The sequence below is a fragment of the Protopterus annectens genome, chromosome 7.part0 (genome assembly GCF_019279795.1).
Source record: "Protopterus annectens isolate FY-2018-M chromosome 7.part0, PAN1.0, whole genome shotgun sequence".
Classification (NCBI taxonomy): domain Eukaryota; kingdom Metazoa; phylum Chordata; order Ceratodontiformes; family Protopteridae; genus Protopterus; species Protopterus annectens.
In genome coordinates this window covers 1,100,764,771-1,100,790,157 of record NC_056739.1, presented here as the reverse complement: position 1 = coordinate 1,100,790,157, position 25,387 = coordinate 1,100,764,771, and positions in this window count along the sequence as shown.

Genomic DNA, 25,387 nt, shown 5'->3' with positions numbered 1-25,387 from the left:
ATTTTACTTCCTTTTTGTTTTGATTAAATTGATTTTATGAAATTTCTCCATTTTTGGACTTCTTCTGAGCCATATTTGCACCTCTGCAGGACGTTAGCCCTGGTGAACCAACTGTCGTTGTTTCCTTTGTTGCTGTTTCTTAGGCAGTTCACCGCAGCAGTGGGAGGATTTTATCTTTGTACACCTCCAAGTTAGTGGGGCAGCATGATACCTCTGTGATCATCCATGTGCAGCTACCATCAGCCATGACTGCAATGCAAACTGTGAGCTGCTACAGTTAACCCTCCATGACCCAGGAGCACCACTACAGCTATCTGGAAACAGTGCTAAACATGACAGTCCTACCAGACACCCTGTTACTGGTCAATGTCAGCTACCCTACACTTAACTGGATAACCTGCTCGAGTATTTACTTCCAGGCCCAGCACTTCCTGGGATTTATCACCTCATATGGCCAGTATCAGTTGGTAGATGAACTAACGAGAGGTGAAAACATACTAGAAGTGATGATCACTGACATGTGCAACAGGTGCACTACAACAGAGGTAAACCAGTCACTGTTTAGATCTGGCCATAAACTATTCACTGATGATTTCCATGCCCAACCATCTCCCCCACCCAAGGAGCACACAGTTGGTACCTTTCCTACAGCTAAATTCACAGTGCTTATGACAGAGATGGGAGGGTTCACAGCCCCCATGCTCAGGGATGACACTGCTCAAGATACAGACAGAATTACAAATGCACTCTATAAGCACCTACAAAGATGTATGGGTTGTGCCATCAATGGTAAACCAGGACTCGCTACTCCTACACAAGGACACCAGTCTGCTGAACCCCTGCATTATACAGGCTATACAACAGAAGTAGGACAGCAGTACAGAACAACAGCAAATCCCAAGACATGCAGACGTCCGTGAGCAGTATTAGCAAGATACTTATGTTACTCATGTAATCATCCAAGGCTGACATCCACAGGTAAATAGGCATGGATTCAGAATATGACCACAAAGGCTTCTTTGGCTATGTCAAGGATGTAAGCAGTAACACACAGATTTACACTGTGCTGGTGCAATATTGCACTGAATATACTGACCCTACTGATATCACCAACACACTTGATGATACATTCGGAGCAAGCTTCCCCCTTACAGGGCCCACAACAATGCCCAAAATGTACAGTATCTCAGTCATCTGAGACATACAGGTGGTAATGGCCCTTTCAAACGGCATGACAGAGCATCAATGGAGGCAGATGGTGTCCCAGACTGCATCCTGCAGATACTACAAGACAAAGTGACCCCCCGCCTAATATAGCAATTCAACATCAGCCTCTACACAGGCTACATGGTCATTCACTGGCACATGGTAACAGCTATTCCACTCCACCAAGGTGGTGACACAACTGACCATGGTAACTACCACGCCATAAGCCTGGGTAGCCTGATCTGCATGGCTATGGAGTGCATCTTCATGGCACTCATTAACATAGACAATGGTAACCTCCAGACACTTGACCCAACCCAGGTCAGCTTGATTGAGTGCAGATCATGCCTACTGAACCTGTTTGACATCTTACAGTCACCTAGACTTTAGGTGTGGGGTGTGGTAGTTCACACATACTACCTGGACCTCACCAAGGGTTTTGACACCATTCCCCACTCAGGTATTATTTCTACACTCACCAGCCACTACATACACCCATACATCACAGGTTGGTTTGCCAACAGGCTTACAAACAGAACCCACATGGTAAGCCTAGCAGCCTCCAGGTCCAACTCTTGACCAGTCACAACTGGTGTCCCACAGGACTCAGTTCTGGGACCCCTACTGTTTGCCATAAACTTCTCAGAGGTACGGGCTAACACAGGTGGACTACAGCAGGCAGTGTTTTGTGATTACTGCAGACTGGGAGGCATAACTGACAATCCAGTTGTCACAGATGTCCTTCATGGGGCCTCACATAGACCAACACAGGGTGTCAGAGTGATGGCCTCCAGCTAAAGGCCACATACTGCATGGTCATTCCATTTTAGGAAACTACACACACACACATATTAACACATGAGTGGCAGACACTATAATTCAGACAACGTAATGGGTATGTGGGGACTACATTACATTGTGATCTCTCTTTGACAGTCACATCTGCGAAGTAGTTAGGACATCCGTCTATGTAGGACATCTGATAACTTAAGGGTTTGCATCTAAACAGACTTAGGTTATTGTGCCCCTTTACTCATCACTCATCAATCCCATCATCGAGTATGATAACCCATTTTGGATGTACCTCAGAAGACACATCCGACAGCTGGAAGGGCCATGAACATACCTCACAAAGAGGGATAATACCCTCAGACATGTGTCCTATGCTGCCAGACTGCATAAACTCTTGCATTACTCAGTGGCATCTCATTTACTCAGAGATGATATTTGCTGCCCAACAAAGCCATGTCCAAGTCAGGCTTAATGGATATGCTCCACAAATGGGAATCCATGTCACAGTGAGCCACACACTGTAATGAGCTACACCTTGCCACAACCATAACTGGAAGATGCTGGAGTGACAGATTCCTGTCATGGGTACTCCCCATGATTTGGAGCTACATCCCTGATTACATTATATGGAGCCCCTCACTAACACTCCAGGGAATCCTTGCAGAGTGGGTAGGGAACAGTGGATACACTCCAGGGATCATGCAATTGGCTCTGCTCCACAGAGGGACAGCTAGTTAATCAATGGGGTGACGACAGCAGACACATTTTGGCTATGCTTATGAATGGCCTCGGGCAGTTAGGCATGTACCTACCTATGTACCTATGACCCTATACATACAGTATCGACACATGCTGATAGCTTAATTTACTGTTCAGGTGTTGACTTACCTTGTGCCAATGGCAGTTGTGTGTACAATAGTTGAGGGCTGTCTATGTAGAATGCACACAGTAGACCACCCATACATAACAATTTACAGTTGGTTGTGTGTGTGCCCTCCATGTTTGCTGTGTGTGCAGGTGGAGAAGGGTGTCGGTCCATAGGTGCCTGCACTGTCAGTGTGTGTGCTATACATTCCCTCTTTGCCAAGGCATGGGCATACTGGGCACGCCTCCATCTGCCTACTGAGGCTGGCACAGGGTGTTCATGGTCTGAGTCCTTCTGTGCATGTGGGACCCTTGGCAATGGTGGTGGGCTGTGAGGGCCTTCACCATTCTGTCCCTGTTGCAGCTGTTTCTGCAGGAACATATTGTGTAGCATGGCACATACTATGAGGATGTGGGCACACATGCCTGGAGAGTACTGCAAGGCTCCACCAGATATGTCCAAGCAATGGAACCATGATTTCAGCATCCCAAACACATGCTCTATGATGATTCTGGTTTCTGAGTGTGCCTCATTATGGCGTTCTTGCATGAGTGTGTGTGCATTTCTGATGAGAGTCATCATCCACGGTTCCAGTGCATAGCCAGCATCCCCCACCAGGTGGCCATATGGGATGCCCCCTAGCAAATACCTGATACAGCTGTGAGGCATGCCAGATGTGGGAGTCGTGATAGCTTCCAGGGCTGCCAGCACACACATCCATGATAATGCCCTGGGCATTGCACACTACCTGGCAGTTGATGGAGGGGTATCCCTTGCAGTTTATGTAGCGTCTACCCTGCTCACTAGGTGGTGTCTTGATGTGCATGCAGTCTATTGCACCCAGTACCTCCGGGTAGTCTGCCACATGGTGGAAGAGGCGCATATTGCTGGCCAACTCCTCCTGCATTTGGGGGAAGTATATGTGCTAATTGGCATGTGGTAACATGGTATCCAGGAACTGGTGGTGTATCCTGGATGCTGATGCCTGTGAGATCCCCATGATATCGCCAGTTGGCCTTTGAAAGGTACCTGTGGCTAGTATTCTCAGGCTTGCACATACCTTTGTGTCCACAGGGATGGGTTCTCCTCTGTTATTTCTGGCTCTGAGGTGTGGCTGGCACAGCTCAACAAGTTGCTGTATGGTACACCCTGTCCACCCTGTAATGCTCTACTATCTCCAGATCATGTAGCCCCTGGCAGGTTACCCTGGGTCTGAACACTCTTCTCTTCCTCCGGTGCCTGAGATGGTTGTCAGCATCATCCTCCACACCACCGTCAGTCTCCGACACATGCTGGTGAATCAAAGCTACAGCAGCCCCTAACATATACATATTAAAAGTTCCCCATCTGTATACACCGATGGTGCGGAGTGTCTGGGAATACATAAGTGTGTGTGAGGTGCTTTCACACTTTATACTATTGTGCAATGGATGCTGCTGGTGTAATTGGGTGTGTATGTGCAATTCCAGCTGCAGGGTATCTTAATTATGGGTTTTACAGCAGGTACTGCTATTGTGGGGCCTTTGGTGTTGAATTACGCTTGGCTGCCGTGATTCATCTATTGCCCTTTACTTCACTTTTCAACCCGACTCCCCTCCCATTGTCAGGCATGCATCCAGCTGCTGGCTTTCTTGTTTTGCACTTTGCCAACCCAGGATTGTGTAGCGAAATGTGTTATGTAGCTGATCTACCTCAAGTTTGCTTTGTTCTGCTGTGACAGTTCTCTTTTATTTGCAGTATGGCACCTCCACTTTCCTGTTCTGCAGGTAGCTGCTAGCAGCCTTGTTAGCTGTTGCCAATGGCCCACTGTGAGTTCCTAGGTGTTAATTACTCATTCGTACTCCAATTACCATGCTGCAGCATTTCTTTACTGTCTTCCCATATCCTTCCTGTTTCAGCTGTGGTGCGTGCTGCGCACAGCTGTTTACCGGGTTTTGAGCGCGTTTTCATCTACGTTCACATGCACTTTCTGTTACCTTGTGTGCCCTCAGCTAAGCAAAGCTATGGCTATTTCCACACCCCTATCCTGCAGCTTTGCTTAGCAACAGGCAACCCAGATTAGCAATGCTCCAATGTGCGTACAGCTAAGGTGGCGCACCCCTCTCTTGATGTCTTTATCTCCAGGCCACACCTTGGTGTTGTACTGCTACGCTGTGAGATACATCTTTACACCAGCAGAGATTTTGCAATTCAGTATTACTTCTCTCATTTGCATGGCATTGACTACTAATTCCTAGTTACTGCGCAGAACACTGTCACAGACCCTTAGCAACCCTTGCACCATGGTTGTAGTGTAGCATGCATGCCATTGACTATTATGGGGAATTCATGAAATGTGTTACATTGCTGTTTTATTACATATAAATATATTTCATTGTGATCCCGTTTGCACACCGATGCACTGCGGTTTTACTTTGCGTTAGTGTGGCCATGACATTACATGTTCTTTTTTATGTTTTGTGCATGTTTTTCAGTATAATACGTGAGTTTGGTCCATTGTCATGGCTCTGATTTTATGTTTGAAAAAATGTAAACCCTTTTTTTGGTTTACATTTCTGCATGCTTACGCTATGCCTGCACCACTTCATGAATTGCTATATACCTTAATTTGTATGCTACACTGCTGTACATGGGATAATTAGCATACACGCACTGGGAACTGTGCAGCTGTGGCGTACGCTGGTAGTGCACATGGAAACAGCTCATACCTGAATCACTCGGCGGCCATATTTGACGTTAGATCGCCGACGCTACGCCTGCGCCTGGTGCAAGCTTCATGAATCCCAGGGATGGTCTTAAAATATGATAAGGATGACAGCTTTACTGATGGCATCATCATCAATATCCTCAACCCTCTTTTCCCTATTTTCTACATGGGGTCATTTCAACAGTCACCATCTCTCCTGATTCAGTACCACTCTCCCCACCTTCTTCAACGGGCATGCTTGAATGTCTCAGGTCTTCTCTCACACAATCCATCTCTTTGCTGGAAACTCTCATTTCCTCTTGCCTTCTTCCTGTCTCAAATCGTCTTCACCAGATGATCTTCTGCTTTCCTATATGTGTCCAAACCACCATAATCTGTTCCCTTTGACCTTCTCTGCAATTGGATCAACTTGAGCTTCTGCAGTTATGACTTCATTTCTTCATCTGTCCCACAGTGTGCATCCTACCACCCATCTCAGGCACTTCATCTCCATCACCTTGAGCTTCCCCAACTGCTCAGCATTCACTGCCCAGGTTTCTGTACCATACAGTATTATTGGTCGCACCGCTGTATACCTTACCTCTCAGCTTCTTTGGCATTCTTCTGTCATATACCACATCTGATACTTTGTGCTAGGCAGCAGCTCCTCTGATTCTAGCTTTGAGCTTCTCACTCAGACTTCATTTGATTTCAACCACCCTCCTATATAGTTTATCTTAATTTTTAGTTTCTTCTAATTTCCCCATTTGCTGCCATTACAACTGTCTTATCTGTATTTAGAATGACTAATATGAAAATTATAATACACTAACATGAGAGCTATGACAAAATAACAAAGGAATAATAACTGCAAACTAACTTATCTAGACAAATGTAAAACTAAAGAAACCTGTAAAGGTGGTCTGTTACCACTGTCCCTAAATGTGATGGTATGAATGCACCACTACCACCAATATGACACCCAGATGGCTGGATACTACCCCTGGTGTCAAGAAAGTTGTTATTAAGGGGTTTGAATCCCACCACTGCCAACCAAGGATAAGATAATAGCAAGAAAGTGCACCCAAGTCTGTGTCAATAACTAGTCAGCAAAGTACAGCCTGGAGCGAGGATCATAAAGGAAATATGCACTGTGGTACTGAGTGTGGGATTCTAAACTGTACATCCAGACTGGACTGCACAAAATATGCTTACAGAACTGAGTCTTTAACTGTGCACTCCCAAAGACCCAGTATCACTGCTGGAAATGTCAACCAATGTCTCTTAGTGCCCCTTTATCTGCCTTTCAGACAAAATATTACCCCCCCGACACACACACACACACACACACACACACACACACACACACACATGCAGTTTTCAATGAAGGTTGACATTTCTTAAAATAACCAACAGTCTTCTTCCTAGCATAGTAGTACTGCCATGACCCACGAAAAGTCAAAGACTTCCAGTTACCTGCTGTTCTTAAATCAAGCAAAAAAAAGAGATGTAGCAGTTATAATTCCTTCACATAGTAGGCCTTAAGCAGTCTAATATGAGACATGTGCCATACAGCTTGTTATCCAACAGTATAGAGAATGAATACCGTCTGCTTGGATAAATAGCAGTGCATAAATCAAACAAATATACAAAGAAATGCCAGCCACAAGTGCTGAAAGGTAAATAAATGAACTTACATAAGAAATAAAATAGTGCAACTGCAGAGTAAAACATACATAGGTTGGCACATACAAAAAAAATCAAATAAAAGGCACTGAAATAGAGGGGATGCATGCAGAGACACATAAGCTACAGATATCTAAGCTCCCTGGATAGATCTTTCTATATAAATACTGACCCCAGATAAACTAATAACTGATTGTCACATTTCACCTAAAAAGACAGCAAGATCTCCCTAAATGCAATTTCTTCTTAGCCTACAGTTATGTACCATGTTTTCCCCAGCCTCAGTCTCCGTGACATCATCATCATGTTGCTAGAGAAAACAAGTGGTTATACTCGTTCCTTTACTTATCATAGCAACCATAAGATTTGTGAAGACACATCAGCATTTGCTTCCTTTGAATCCAGAATCCACCCTGGTGTTTTAATGATGTGCAAGTCACTAGGTATATCAGCAATTACACCTTAAAATACATGCAGTTCCTGGTCTTTCGTATTTGTTACAGTAACAATCAGATACATCAAGTCTGAGGATCCAACACACTTCAAAGACATTCTTTCTTCTTGGATATTCATAAAGACAAAGGACAAACATTCCTGTAGCCATGAGAACAGTCTGACTGCAGACAACAAAGGGGAAGAAAATGAAATGCATTACATTTTTACATTACATTTTACATTACATCTTTACATTACATTTTTACATTACATTTTTACATTACATTTTAGACTGCCTCCTTTCAGTTGGCATTACCCTTGGGTCTGCTGTTGCTTTTCTTTTGCCTGACATTACACCTTCCTTCACAATAAGCACAAAATTGATTTTGATAACTGTAATATGGAACAAAAACATCTATTTAAAACAGTTTTAGTGATCTTTATAAGTCACTAAAATAAATGAATGAATAGATCAATCAATGACAACTTTTTCTTCTCTACATCTTTTGATATGTCCTCTGGCATTACAAAATTCAACAAAATGACAACTAGACAATAAAACTGCCTGATGATTATATAACTGGGCACATCCCTACCAACAGGTGATATTTTTTTAGCTGATTGCAACCGTTCCATAATCTTCTCATATGTTTATGTAAAAGCACAATATTATTCTGAAGTTAATTTTAATAAACTGCATGTAAAAACTACCAATTTCACTCCATTAATTACTGCAATCATAGTCTTAGATGACATCAGTCATATTTTCATATTAGCAACATTGCATTACATTATTGAGAAAAGCTTCTTTAGTAGAATACCAGCTGACGCTGAATATTGTAAAGCATTATATTCATCATTTCCTGAAACATTTTAATAATAACAGCCCACTAACTTATTAACACAAAAGGCAATTTGTGTTATAACTTATTTGTAATCATCATCACAGACAAAGCAAACATGACTTTATTGCGTTTGGAACATATTGTGCTTTAAATAGTGAGCAAATATACTCTAAGCCTTTAAGTCTGTGTTACAGCCATTTGTTTTCTTTTCAGAACGCACTCCATTACAAAAGGTAATTAAACATATAGTTTAATAATTTGTACTGTTCTGTGAAGATTTATAAGACAACTAAGAGGGCTTTTAATGCAAGTAATTTTCTTATATTTCTAAATGCAAACTGATTTTACATGACACACTACAAGCTGTCAGTTCAGGTGCTAGGTCTGGTGTCAAAACATTAATGAACAACACTATTTATGTGAATATTAGTACATGATTACTGACATCATAGCATCAGAGGGATTTTTTCTTTCCCCACTGCACAGAACTCAAAGTTGATATACATGTACTGATTACATATATCTATCTGTGTGTGCATATATACATTTATACATACACACACACACACACATACACACACACATATATATATATATATATATATATATATATATATATATTATACACACACGCACACACACACACACACACACACACACAGAGACACATACACATACACATATGTACATCTATATATATATATATATATATATATATAGAGAGAGAGAGAGAGAGAGACGCACATATATAGCTATAGATACATCTAGATTAATAGGTTTACTATCACAGTCTCGAAACCATAATATCAAAATATCAAAATGTCAAATGCTTGAAGATCACAATGACTAAAAATCTTGAATAATTAAATCTCCTACTAGTTTACTGATACGTATTAAATGAAGTTTTATTATGGCTTAGTGCACTTATTAGATGACACAAAGCCGGATTCATAAAGGTTGCCACAAAGTGTACAATATGTGTACACTTGTGTAACCTTTCTGAGTGAATTGACAGCACAAGCATTCTGGTAGGGATGATCCTGAATTCTGAAAGTGTACAAAAACTACACACATAGTGCACACTTTGTGGTAACTTTATGAATCCAGGCTTATATTTGTTTGACTTTTTTAAAGTGGCATATTTGAACATAATCAGAAAACATTATATATGTACTTTAAACAACACATTTTATTATTATTATTATTGAGATAATTTGACATATGTCTACTAGATGGCTATGTGTTGTTATGTTGAAAACTGATTATAGCTTGATTATATATAAATTCCATCTTGCAATGTGTTACATTATCATTCAGTCCACTGAACTCCAACAAACTAACAAAGTTTATTAAGGAAGGCTGTTAGCTTCTATCTTGGAAAAACTTGCAACAGCATTATACTATGCTGATTAAAGATACTTATTAATAAAGACACTTTCTCCTGAATTCAGCAAGCAGCCATGCAGGAATAAGTTATTCCTGCATGGCAGGGACTGTTCCTGTTCAGCACGGCAGAGCACCATGCACATGTATGAGGGTGTGCTGCCATGCTCTAAAACAGACACGGTTCCATGTACGAGCACAGGGGTGTGTCTGAGAGCAGAACTCTCACAATGCACATGGCCCCTGCACTCCAGAATTGCCTTTTGGCAATTTAAAATGAGCGAGAATGCGCGTCACACCCCCAACCCATCAGGATAAGAAATCTGGTCAAAACCATAAGGAACAATCATCCCTACCAAGGCAAAAGTTGATAGAATAACACACTTATCATAAGCACATAGCGCACACTCCCAACCCATCAGAGTAAGGAATGTGGACAAAGCCAAAAGGGACAATCATCCCACAAAGCAGAAAGTTGACAGAATAACAGGTTCAGCATTAGCAGAGATATTCTGAAGGTAACAAATAAAAATACACAACAAATATATATTTTTTAAACATGCTATAAAGTTTAAGCGTAGCTGTGCAGGTGTGCCCATTGCTTTGCTCTTCTTAGTCCAGCTTAAGCAGCACAAGAAGTTAAATAGCAAGAGACATCCAACATAAGCAGTACTGCAATAGTGTAGTGATTAGAATATATGCTTTGTAAGCAGCCATTCCTGGTTTGATCCCCACTGTTACCAATTTGCATTTTACATGTGAAAGCAGTACATAAACATTTTTTTATAATTAGCTACTAAATAACATATATTTGTTAACCAGAGTACTGTAGTAGTTCCAGATGTGAGGTGTCAGTTTAATACAGTTGTGAAACCCCATATAAACACAAGTGCCCTATACAGTATAGTCACTCATGAATAAAGGTAATGAAAGCACATCGGGGATATCAGGGACAGTAAACAAATTTATAATATGTAATGAATGATGAAGCAATCCCATACAGCAGATAGTCTATATAATAAAAAATAAGCAATGCTAAGCATTGCACAGCTCTGCTTACCAGATGTAAGCATTGTGTAAATATGACTGCTAAGCAATGAGTAGCCCAGCTAAGTGGATTTGCCCATTGAGCACTGCCAACCTTAGCTAAGCAGTTTTGCCCATAGCTTAGCTTAGGTCAGCATATTCAAAACCATCCAATCACAGCAAAGGGCACAAAACTGGCCATATTTAAACCCCACAAGTGGGAATACAGCTCATAACTGGTTGCAGCTTCTCACTGTAGGCAGTATGGCAGGTGTTGGCGAGGGCATGTGATTCTGGGCACAGCACTGGGGCATACAGGAGTCCAAGGTCATGGTAGGACTCCTGGTAAATAACCATGATGAAAGACTGCTGCAGGGCCAGTATCAGGGCTCCCAATATAAAGCAGAAGCCTGGGACCATCTTGCCTGTGATCTCACCAGTGCCACTGGTATCCCTAGGACTGGTGAGCAGGTCCAGCACCACTATGCCAACTTGAAGCGGAGGAAGAGGGAGCTCTTGGACAAGTGGGTCCAAGAAGCAAGGTAGAGGGGTGATGTCCCAGCAGTGTGTAAGTATTCATATCAATGACTGTTTACCAAAGTCCAGCCTGTGCATGTGATGGATAGGTATGGCTAAATATTTTTCTATTCGCTTTACAGCTGCAGCTGACTGGGCTGTGAATCAAGACGTCCATGCCAGTAGGCTGCAAAGGCTGTGTCATGAGGCTGGTGAGTAACAATCCTGGTTGTAGTAGTCATACCAAATAAATATAAAGTACTAGAAAGTCACCTGACAGTATAAAAACTGTGTATGGGTTACACTGAATAAACCAGACAGTATGACAGAAATAGTCCCATATAGGTGCTATTTCAATAAAACTGTAACTGCCTGGCAATAAAGTTCTAAATCCTGGACTGGTTGTGTTTACTCTGGTAATGTATGGCATTTAGTGTTGTAGTCTTTTAACAGTAATGTTGTGTTAACCACTGTTACCCACACTGTGCTACATAAAAAATATGTCTAGGAATGTCTGTATAAGACTGTTGCAAGTACAAGGTCTGATTGTACAACCAAGAGAGACTTACACAGAAAACACTGAAGGAGCAAACAGCAGTTACTAAATAGCTCACTCTGATGAAACTCAAATTGTTGTATTTTCAGCACACACACCCGTGGTTCGAATCCTGGGAGTGGTAGTAAGCTGCATACATAATCATAACTCTCAACTGTACAGATTTTTCACAGAATGTCCAGATAATTGGCTCATATTTTTGGCCTGTTCTTCTGTCTGCCTGGCAAATCACTGGGATGATCTCAGAATTGTAGTCACTAAATAATGACATACATTTGATTTTCAGACTTCAAATCCTTCAGAAAATGTATATTAACACAAATCCTGTTATTCTAGCAACTCTCCAAGTTTATAAGAGCAATATTCAAAATATGTCCCTATTTGTACCCCCATGTTGTCAAGCTTTGTCCAGAGTGTGTACATTAAGAGATTGAGAGGTATGTGCATAATATTAACTAGGAATCTGGGAATATGTGTAGAAGCAGTCAGGTAGTGTTAACAAACATTCCCCCACAGGTCTTTCGGATAAGAAAACTGTAACTGCCTGCCAATAAAGTTTTAAATCCTGGACTGGTAGTGTTTACTCTGGTATTGTATGGCCTGACATGCAGCATTCACCAACATCTGATATCAGAATAGTACTGTTGTGTCAACCAATGTTTCTCACACTGTGCTACATAAAAATATGTCTAGGAATGTCTGTATAACACTGTTGGAATTACAAGGTCAGATTGTACAACCAAGAGAGTCTTAGACAGAAAACACTAAAGGAACAGACAATTGTATCTAAATAGTTCACTCTGATGAAACAGAAATTGTTGTGTTTTAGCAGACACAGCCAAGGTTCGAATCCTGAGAGTGGTAGTAAGCTGTATGCATAATCATACCTCTCAACTGTACAGATTTTCCCAGAATATCCAGATATTTGGCTCATATTTTTGGCCTGTTCCTCTTTTTTCCTGGCAAATCAGTGGAATGATCTCAGGATTGTAGTCACCAAATAATGACATACATTTGAGTCAAATCCTTCAGAAAATGTACAGTAAAACAAATCCTGTTACTCTACCAACTGTCTAAAAGTTTATAAGAGCAATATTCAAAATATGTCCCTATTTGTACCCCCATGTTGTCAAGCTTTGTCCAGATGATGTGCATTAAGAGATTGAGAGGTATATACATAATTACAACTAGGAATCTGGGAATATGTGTAGAAGCAGTCAGGTAGTGTTAAACATTCCCTCCACAGGTCTACCAAATAAGAGAATTAGAATTTAGCTATAAGACAATTGAAGTATACACTGTGTGCAAACATACCACTGCCCAAACCAAGGCCATAGGGTACTGCAATAATACCTGTAGAGTAATGATTAGAGCAATGATCATTAAAGTTGTGAGTACTGCAAGGATATATACGTTGTTAATTGACATGTCTCCCCCCCCCATCATATCTGCAATAGTAATGTAAACGCACAAATCAATGGGTATGTTTACACCAAACCTACTGTTGGGACATATGTCCTATTGTTCAACAAATATTGAAATGCATTTCTATCAATGTTCCATGTTGAAATACTATCATTGGTGGCCTGTTGCTATCAATGTAATCTGCATGCTCTTGTAATGCCCACTGTGGTTCCTTATATGCATGTGTTCTGTTTGCTATGCATCTGTTTCAAATCTGGTGTTTTGGGTTAATGGGAATATCTATGCATGCTCTTATAACTAATCCTGGATTTTGTTGACTATTACTAACCCACATATGTTCTAAAACTGCAACACCATAGCACGCTTGGGAAAGCCAGTCCCAGAGGACCCACCTATCTCACCTCATCTGGCCATGGTACCGGGCCCCAGCATGTTTTGGACCCACCCCAGGGCCTTCTCATCTGCTGGTCCTACACCACCTTTGAGTGGAACTGCCTCAGGAGATGGGCATCACCCCACTGGGAGTGGGGGTGGACAGGATCCTGTGACCCAAAGTCAGGCCGGGGATTAGTGCGTAGGGGGCTCAGAAGGGAGTTTGGAGATCAGCTATGCCAGCTTGAGGTCTGTGTAGTGCAATTAGAGGGCCAGTCTGCCCCTTCTGCTCAGCCCCAGCACAGCCACCTTTGGGGTCGTGAAGGTGCAGTGGTAACTGCTCATGGGTGGGGACCTCAGTCCCACTGTTTCTATTTGGGGGCTCATGGGCTTCCGATTTCCAAACACCCCTACCCATCCAAGGTGTTTACCCCCCACATGTGTCATATACTACCCCTGTATGCTGTCTTGTCTGTCTTCTACCCAACCTACCGCCACAATATATACCTACTATCCTTCCCCAACATCCCATTCTCATCTTAAAAAAAAAGGCAATCTGTTCCCAAAAAAAAAATTTGCCCCATACATAGCTGCCCATTTTGCATACGTGTCCACTGGACACATATAATCTGGTCTAACTAGCTTCACAACACATATTGTTGTCCTCACACCTCTCTCAGGGGGTTGAGTATCCAAATGTACCTCCAAATTCAGTATATATGCACAGCTGTTACTGTTGAAGTAGTGGACAGCTATGGACCTTCCCTACACCTGTCCTGCACATCCCTAGCTACTTTCCCTATTGTCTTTCCCTCTGCATGCCCCCTTTTTCATCACTTTCCTATCACACCTTTTTTCTTTTCTTTTAAAGAAATTAGCATGGGGGTAAGCGGGAGTAAGCACTATTAAGCAGTAGTAAGGGGGATTAAGCATGTTTGCGCAACACTAAGCACTGCCTACACAGATTAAGCACTGTTAAGGCTATCTGTCTGTAAGCATATTTAACTGGAAATTCGCATTGCTTACCACTGCACAAACATGCGCAAACCCACTTACAACTGCTTAAAAGTGCCTTATTCTGCCCAGCAACAAAATAATCAGCCCTTGCAAGTTTCAAACCAAGGACCCCGCACACCCTCGCCACAGCAAGTTACTACTAAGCCATTTGAGTTGCAGATAAGTGCATTTTCTCAAACATATCATGCAGCACAGTCATTGAACAGTAGGGAAAATGTATTTATATATGTACGTATGTGTGTGTATATATATATATATATATATATATATATATATATGTGTGTGTGTGTGTGTGTGTGTGTGTGTGTGTGTGTGTGTGTGTGTGTGTGTGTCTGTGTGTGTGTGTGCATGTGTGTGTGTATGTATATATGTGACATACATGTCTATATATTTTATATATATATATATATATATATATATATATATATATATATATATATATATATATATATATATCTCTATCTGTATCCATCTATATATGTATATGTATATATAGTGCATTCGGACATTGGATCCACACTCTAAACCTCTCACTGCAAAATATCTGACCAAAGGCACTGTAAATGGGGGTGAAGGTGCCCAAAATAGGAATTTCTTGTAATTATTGCCATTATCCCTTCCTCCACAGCTGAACTGTTCTGCCTTGCAACAAAATAACTAGCACTTGCAAGTCTTGACTCCAGGACCCTGCATAACATAGCCACAAAAAGTTACCAGTAAGCCATCTCAGCTGTAAGATGTCAGGATGATTTCTCTAACATATCATGCAGAATAGTCAGTCTACCATAGGGAATATACAAGGTGGAAGCACTATACATATATATATATATATATATATATATATATATATATATATATATATATATATACATACACACACACACACAAATACATACATATATAAATACTTATAGATATATATAAAGAGAGTATATATACAGGGTGCACAGCATATCAAACAGCCATTATTCCTACAGTTGCCACCTTTTCAAATGGCCAGTGTCTAAATCTTTCCTACAAATGAGAATTATTGCATGAAACATATACCTACACACAATGCAAATGGCATGACACCACACACAGTTTGCATACATATAAATGTTTATTTGTGTACTTTTTCAGTTGTTTAAGCCATTTCTTATAGCATTTAGGTGTTTGAAATACATAATAACTGATTAATGCAACTCTCAAAGAAAACATATGATACAGTAATCTGCATAACATACTTTGCTGTCTAGGCTAAAGCCGTCAAATAATGCAACAGTGAAAAACACACTTGCTTTGAAAATATGACTCAATCAACAGTTAATTGCAGATGTAGTTAAACAGCCTCCAATTACCCTCTGTACTCAACCCCCTAGGATGAAAAGTATCAGTTGTCACAATGTAAATGTATGTTACATAATGCTTAACTTAAAATGTCTTTATCACACTGACAAACAGAACTGTGTATAAGACAATAAGCTCTAGCCCACCACTGTTCCCATGGTGAAACGTATGAAAATGTACAGCCATATACCGTAATGCTTCTTATTACTGATATCCCTCACATGCTGTAACAGCCTAGGTTAAAAACATTTAATACCCCACCCTCATAAAATGTCTTACAAGGGCATATAACAGTGTTCTCCATACACTGACCTCCAGACTGTACAGGGTCACACATGTTTTGCCCAGCTGTAGCCCTCATATATATGGACCCTACCCCACAACTTGTGTGGGAGTCCACAACATCACTAGAATCATAGCAGGAATGTCAGCACTAAATAATGATAGACCATTACCTATCAAACTCTTACTGCATGACATCTGGACCAAGCCTGGTATATAGCTGGAGGACAGAGGCTGAAACACAGGGCCATATTTGAAATATTGCTATTATACACTGTGAAAGTTGCTGGTGTTACAGGATTGGTTGCAACATGCCCTTACTCAGGAATATGAAGTCAGAAACACAAATGGATGTTGTCATGTACTGATAGCAATCAATGGAGAGAATGCCACTGATATGTCAGGGACAAGACATGTGTGGGGAATAGACATAACATAACAGCCAATCCTCTGGCCATCATGTGGATAGGCCCACAGTTGAGAGCTATGCAGACAGACTGCATTCCATGCAGAAATAGCATGTACACACAAACCCTGTAAAACTAGCAGTATTCAATGCATTATAACAGCAATACTCACATACTGTCCCTAGGTTTGGCACCTTATACAAACATGTAGTTAGCCTGTGTTCACAAGTCTTGTTGTAAGATGTGTAGCTACCTGCTGTCTGTAACACCACTGCCCACACACAGGAAGGATGTCTTCCGTACAGGAAAGGTAAAGGGAAAATGCTCACATGATGTAGTTATTTATGGCAGTGGGTTGCTATGACATTGGCTATTGGAAGACCTACATAGCTGCCTGCATGCAATTAGCAAGTGGGGAACAGCAATTGGTGCAGAGACCATTACCTGAACATGAGCATCACCTACAAAAGTCATGCTTCAACCTATTCAAACAAGCTTGATCCCAGTAGTGGAAAGAGAGAGAGACACAGTCCCCCCCACACACACACACCAAAAAAAAAAAAAAAACGTTGAATTACGAAACAGGAAGACATCCTGTACACAGAAGGAACCTGAAGATAAACCAGGTATGTGTAACATGTAAGCATATAACTGATTGTAGTAATTGGTCTGTAAAAATGGAATAGATGATTATGAAAGATGTATATGTGCCATCAATACTTGCTGTAATGATGTCCTGCTGAATAAATGCTATGGACATAGCATCTGGCTCTGTCTGCAGTGGGCCATACCTGTCAACTGTGCAGATCTGCACAGAATGTCAAGATTTAGCTGTCATAATGTTTGTTCTGTTCCTCCAAACATCTATATTGCTCTGGCAAATAGCTGAAGGTGGAAGTAATGAAGTCATGACAGACACATGAGTTTCAGAACCCACCACCTTCAGAACAGTCATGGTAATGTGTAATGTATCATGCACAAACTTCATAGGTTTGTAATAGGCATATCTACAATCTGTCCCTATATATCCCCCCTAATTTTAGGCTTTGTCCACATGTGATGCTCTAAGAGGTGGATAGGTTGGGTCACAGCTGAGGAGTCTGACACACCCTGGAAAAGGACAGCCTACATATGGCAACCACTAGAGTGTCTGTCAAACAGTCATGTCTGTGCCACTGCTAGGCCAGTTAATTGGATGTTGCCCATATCCATATGTTACCTTTGAATATGAGTATTCTACATGTTTGTAGTGTAAATCTATGATACCTATATAGGGCATGAGCATAGTAAAGCACTGTTGCAGATGTATGTGTTAAACAGCATGTGATATATTGAATTAATAACATTCAACTGTACAGTGTTCTTCTGGAAAAAGTTCACAGTTGTGACAGATATCTGTAGTCACTTACACATATACTTGTGTTATGGCAGCTACATTGGTACATTATCAAAATTGACTTCCCTGTTTTGTCACCCAGTGAGGTGGACCAATGACCAGAAGTCCTGGTATAACAGGTTGAGATGTATGACTGAGCTGCAAAACTGTAAATACAGTGTGCCATAATGACATAGAACACAAATGCGTACCAGGTATCCCCTGAGCATGTGTATGTATGTTCAGCTGAAAGGCACAAAAGTAATAACATGGGTCACAAGCAGTCCGGAAAATAGGATTTGCATGTTGCACATGTGTGTAATATCACTGTCACTGCATACAACAAAATAAAATGTGTACTGCTACTGAGTGTTGCATTGCCATGATAATGATGTGGGTACTACAGTAGGCATGCTTATCACATAGTAATCAGAGAAGTGTGCAACTGTGTTATGACCCACTGTCCATGCCTACCACTAATAGCTATATCAACACCCATATACAATGGATATCAAAGTGTACACACCCCTGTTGGAATGCCAGGTCTGTGTGCTGTATGCCAATGAGACCACAGGAAGTCATGTCAAAACGTTTCTCACCTCAAATGTGACCCATAACCTGTAAAATTCTATTTAAAAAGAAGCAAAGCTGTTTTATGGAAGGTGAGCAACCATTGCCAAAGGAAGATGTGATATGATGTTAGAGTACAAACCAAGACAAATGGATGCTGTAATTATCTCAGCAGGTGTTTACACAACATACCAGTGTAAGGGTGTACACACACATTCAACTGGCATACTGTACTGAGTATTACTTCTCATATGTTGGAGGGGCAGGTTCACAACCCAGAGACTGCCCATGCTATGGAATAGACTTCCCATACATGTCAAGCAGAGCACCTCACTAGCCCTCTTCAAGAGAAATCTTGATGAGTGAATGGAAAAGAGAAAATTCACCACAGGGATCACTCCAGTGGCTTTACTTGACAGAGGTACTGGGCACTAAGTTCAGGTGGAATGATGTCAGGGTAATCCCAAGGGCTAGGCTTGTAAAGGCTCCAGGGCCATTAGCCTAGTACACACCTATGAACCTATGAACCTATATGTTTCCACAGGTCAGGTTGTTATGTTCCCTTTTGAACTGAGCAGGCTATAGGACACATCACAGGTGAGGATTGTGTTGACATGTGCTTTTGTGGGGTCATGTTCCAATTGCACAAGTATCTTGCATGTAACAGGGGTGTGTACACTTCATATCCACTGTAGCTATATGGAATCAGCAGTACCTTACCTGTACAACCATCCTCCACCAACAATAGAGTAATCCCTCTTGGTGGACATCACCAAGACACAAAGCACATAATAGGTTAATATAGTGGCTGTACAGGGGACAAATAAGTGCAGACCACAACTTGGAAGCAAGTGCACCTCTATTTGAGCAAGCATGTAGGTTCACAGGTGACCTCCTGTAAGGCTGACTATGACTAGAAATCAGACATATGCAAACCATCAAGGCCAGTTGCAACCATGTCTACACATATGTACGCAGTCTCAGAGCCAGTAACACAAGTCAACCTGTCCGGGAAGTAAAGCACACCTCATCTACAGATGCCATGAATACAGGCAACCTGCATCAGACAGGATAGGCAGGAACAGTGGCACCTTATCCACAACAATAGCACAGGGGGATATGCACATCAACACAAAACACCACCCCTCGCACGTACAGCTTGCCCAGCCAGATCCAAGTACGAAAAAACACCATAGGCCAGCAAATACAGTTCCAAATGCTTTATTGCATATAGAAAGGGTGCTGAAAATCACCAAAATAAAACCTAAGTCCTCAGACTAGTTTCGGCAAAGCCATCTTCAGTGAGGAAAAAATTATTAATAAAGACAATTCACCAGTGAAAATAATCCTTTTAAAGATACATGTAGCCAATAGGAAAGTGGTATGTTCCATATCATTAGTAGATGCCTGGATATACACAACGGCTACCTTTGTCATAAATTAAATACATATAGATCATGACAAAATGTTGGTAATATAATACCATATATGAAATTATTCCATAAGGAATATATAGGTGTGTATTCCTGTAAAATACCTGTATACAAAATACATGATATAAACTCACTTACACACTAAAGTCTAATAGTCCAGATCTGAATAACCAGCTGTGAGTGACTTATGTAAATAATATACCAGATGTACAAAAGTACATCACTATCAAAAAATGTATACTATTCCGTACTATACAAATCAACCTTGTAAGTATATATTATACGTATTTATCTCTAAAATTGATGTACTGAAGGACATAATAACAAAAAGTCCATCATTCAATCAAGAGATGTATGTTATATGAACTGGGTATCTGAATAGTAGAATGGACAGATGTAGTGAAATATAATCATCCAATATATATACTGATTAGGTGCAAACATATGAATCCTGCATCGTAGAGTATAAAAAATGGATGTGAACAATAAACATATATAAATAAATGCCACATCAACACAAAAAAAGTGAATCACAAACCAACTTAATATGTGTTTCATAAATGATCATTAAGTCCTGGTGGGAATAATGCCCCAAGATGAACTATCCAGTACTTTTCTTTGTGACTAAGAATACTCTTCCAGCCAAGTTGATTATGTCTATTTCCCTGAATCTTATCAATAATCATAAACATGAATTTGAAGAAAACAAACAAATCCTACCAAGTGAAGCACCTTCAATAGCAAAGGCAGGTACAAAAAGTAAAACAAGAAGGTGCACCATGCGCTGTATTCCGTGAAAATAATGATGACTTCTCTCATGAAATTAGCTTCCAAGTTTTATTGTAAAACAAAACGACTGCAGTACAGGTTAGCGCTTTCACGTTTTCACAAACGCTTCTTCAGACATAAAATGCAGTCAAAGACCCTCCCTTTAAATAGCAACAATTACATCACTTCCTTAACAAATAATCAATTCAATCAACATAATATCCAAACAATAAAAAATATATATAATATATATAATATATATATATAAATAGTATAACATATATAAATACATAAATACATTTTAGTTTTGATATAGAATATAGAATATAGAATATAGAATCAGCCAGGATCTGGACAGACCAACAAGGGAGACACTCATTGTTACAATATAAGGATAAGAATGACCGTATGAAGGATGAGAACATTAGATTCATTACTACTTTTGGCAGAAATCATCAACTTGTGAGGAATATACTCAACAATAATTGGAACATTCTGTTAGCTAATGATTATCTACATCACATTTTGGGTAATCAATGCTCTATCTCCTATCGGAGAGGCAAAACCTTGGGTACATTATTTTCTCATTATAAACATCAGGAGAGTGGAGGTGCAAATTACAAGCAACTCACCATCGCAGGGGATGAACTTTTGGGTACGTTCCCTTGCGGTCATTGCACCTCTTGTAGCCAAGTTAATAAGCTTAAACAATTTACAAGTGCTAACACTAGTAAGGTACATGATGCTCGCATTTTTGGTAATTGCTCATCAAGTTGGGTGATTTATTTGGCTACGTGCCATTGTAAAGCCTTTTATGTTGGTAAGACTTCTCGCTCTTTGAGAATCAGGATAGGTGAACATCGGAGCGATATTCGTAATCAGAAACCCACCAATGCTCTGTATCAACATTCAATCAAACACAAATCAGCCAAATTCATGTTTATGATTATTGATAAGATTCAGGGAAATAGACATAATCAACTTGGCTGGCAGAGTATTCTTAGTCACAAAGAAAAGTACTGGATAGTTCATCTTGGGGCATTATTCCCACCAGGACTTAATGATCATTTATGAAACACATATTAAGTTGGTTTGTGATTCACTTTTTTGTGTTGATGTGGCATTTATTTATATATGTTTATTGTTCACATCCATTTTTTATACTCTACGATGCAGGATTCATATGTTTGCACCTAATCAGTATATATATTGGATGATTATATTTCACTACATCTGTCCATTCTACTATTCAGATACCCAGTTCATATAACATACATCTCTTGATTGAATGATGGACTTTTTGTTATTATGTCCTTCAGTACATCAATTTTAGAGATAAATATGTATAATATATACTTACAAGGTTGATTTGTATAGTACGGAATAGTATACATTTTTTGATAGTGATGTACTTTTGTATATCTGGTATATTATTTACATAAGTCACTCACAGCTGGTTATTCAGATCTGGACTATTAGACTTTAGTGTGTAAGTGAGTTTATATCATGTATTTTGTATACAGGTATTTTACAGGAATACACACCTATATATTCCTTATTGAATAATTTCATATATGGTATTATATTACCAACATTTTGTCATGATCTATATGTATTTAATTTATGACAAAGGTAGCCGTTGTGTATATCCAGGCATCTACTAATGATATGGAACATACCACTTTCCTATTGGCTACATGTATCTTTAAAAGGATTATTTTCACTGGTGAATTGTCTTTATTAATCATTTTTTCCTCACTGAAGAAGGCTTTGCCGAAACTAGTCTGAGGACTTAGGTTTTATTTTGGTGTTTTTCAGCACCCTTTCTATATGCAATAAAGCATTTGGAACTGTATTTGCTGGCCTATGGTGTTTTTTCGGATATGCACATCACCCACACTCCTGCCCACATCAGTGTGAACATGGACATAATGCCGACTGATGGCAAAAAACAGCAAGACTCCACAGGGCATGAGAACATCACAGTTTGCCTCTTACACGCACAGGCATGTGCTCACAGTCCCATCACACAATACAGTCAAGCACACTCATGCCACCATCCACACACCATCCACATGGAAGATGGCCACTGTCATCCCTCTACACAGAAATGAATGGTGTGTAGTGGATTATGCCATTAAGTGCCCAACATTGGTGCAACTGGACAGGTCAGAGCCAGGAGTGTAATGCAAGATGTACAAGCCATGATAGCTTACAGTGTTATGGTATAGTCTGGATTATTTGCAAGTAATACCCCACTGTTGATGTGCACATGGACAACTGTATGCGGTCATTTGACCTTTTTTCCTGTTTATGTCTTCCAGGTACAATGTCCTGGGAATGCCTGCCTGTATACACACCCCTGGAAAATGATCCTATAGTCCAGTTCCTCATAGCCCATCATGCCATCCTCTTTGGGCGCAGGGCCCAGGATCTGCAGGAGAGGACCGCCCTGTGGAACTAGCTTGTCCACAGGGTAAATGATGTTGGCATGCACAACCACAATTATGAGCAGGTGTAGCATCACTGCATGGATCTGATCCACCACACTTGTCAGCATGCTGCTGCAGTTAGGAGGGACCAGATAGCCACAGGTGGAGGTCATGCCATCCAGCCCCCACTGACACATGTTGAGGAGCTCCTCACCAGCCTTGCGTAATCTGCCCACCAGTCAAGCCAGAAAGCTGAAGACAGCATTGTGTGGATGCCACCCTCACAATGGACCAGGAACGTGCAGGTAAGGCCCCAGGGCACATTAGTAGACTAATGTTGCTTATCCATTTTCATCTGTAAAGTATCTACATGTATATGTCAGATAAGATAGTCTGTTGCTGCAGTGTAGTAAGGAACAGATGTGGATAATCTCTAGTATTGTGAGTTTGTACTGTTGATGTGCTGAAATGCTTCACCCACCCTGTACCAATACCACAGGTGTGGCTACTAACATTACATCTCACACACAACTATTTAGGTCCCTCTGGTATACAACTGGGGCAGCAGCCTGTAGCTGGTGAGTATGTAATTGTTTTGTTCAGGTTTGCCAATACACTAGCCATGTTATGACCATGCTATTTGCCATGCACACATTTAACACACCTACCCATAATGCATGCTGTACATGTTCACTTATTGTTGCTGTTAACTCCACTGCATCACAGTGGTCACCATGGTGGCATATCTGAAGGGTATGTAAGAGTCCTGCAGTATACCTAACAACCTGTCAGTGCAAGATGTGTGGACAGAGATGAACATAATGGTGGGACAAATGGCCTACAGTAGGGACATGTCTGAAACATTACCCTTATATAGTGGCTACAACAGTGTATACACCACTATTACAATGGCAACTGTTCCTGATCTAAACAACGGCAAATCACAATATCACATTCCACACCTTTTATAACCTGTAATGTGATCCTAACATGAGCAATGAATGTGTAATATGGAATCCTATGTTAGGACAACAAATATGGGAAATACATACCTTAACAAACACTGGAAGCATATGTGTGCACAAACTCCAAATAACATATTGTGGAAGCAGCTTGTGAGGTATTGACAGCATTCACTCTTCTTGAGTACACACTTTCCATCAAGTACAGGGCCTCAATGTCACAGTAAGTAATGGTCTGCTGTCCAAGAAGTATCTCCATGACATTTGTCCACTCACCTGCAACGGAGGCAGCCATGGCTTTCACACATCTTACAAACCTTGAAATGGATCCCATATACGAAAGGTAGCACTCAGGAGTGGAAAAAGTAGCCTTACCTCACCATTGCATATACCATTGCAAACAGTGCAGACAGTCATTTATATGTGTATGAAGTATGGGACAACATTAATGTAGGAAATAAACATATGCCCATCCAAAACAGGTGACAACACATGTTGCAAACTGGTCATGGAGGCTGCCCAGACACATGCAGCAACACTGAGAGACTTGCAGGAATGTCTAGCAAGTACTGCCTGTGCAGTACCTGTGTCGACAATCACCTGGAATCTGCATAAGTGTGGCCTATGGGTTAAGGTAATCAGAAGGAAGAGTTGTTCCACAGGAACCATCATCCAGGGCTCTCTACAGGTAACATATGCATAACATCAAGTTTTCCAAAGGCATGTGTTGTAATGTGAAATGGTGTCATGAGACCAAGGCTGAAGCCTATAGACAGTATTCATAAAGATATATGTGGTGCACAAGCAATACCTCACTCCACCTCAGGGCCACCATCCCAATTTTTACCTTGCTGGTGCCAGTGTACACCTTTAGGTTTGCTGTTCATTAGCAGGAACTAGGCTGGTAGACATGGCGTTCAGAATTTGGAACACTGTAAAATAACACTCATGTGTGGCCCATAGTTGTCAAGCATCTGCAATAAGGCTGAGGATGGGAAGGGGTGTCATCCTGAAACACA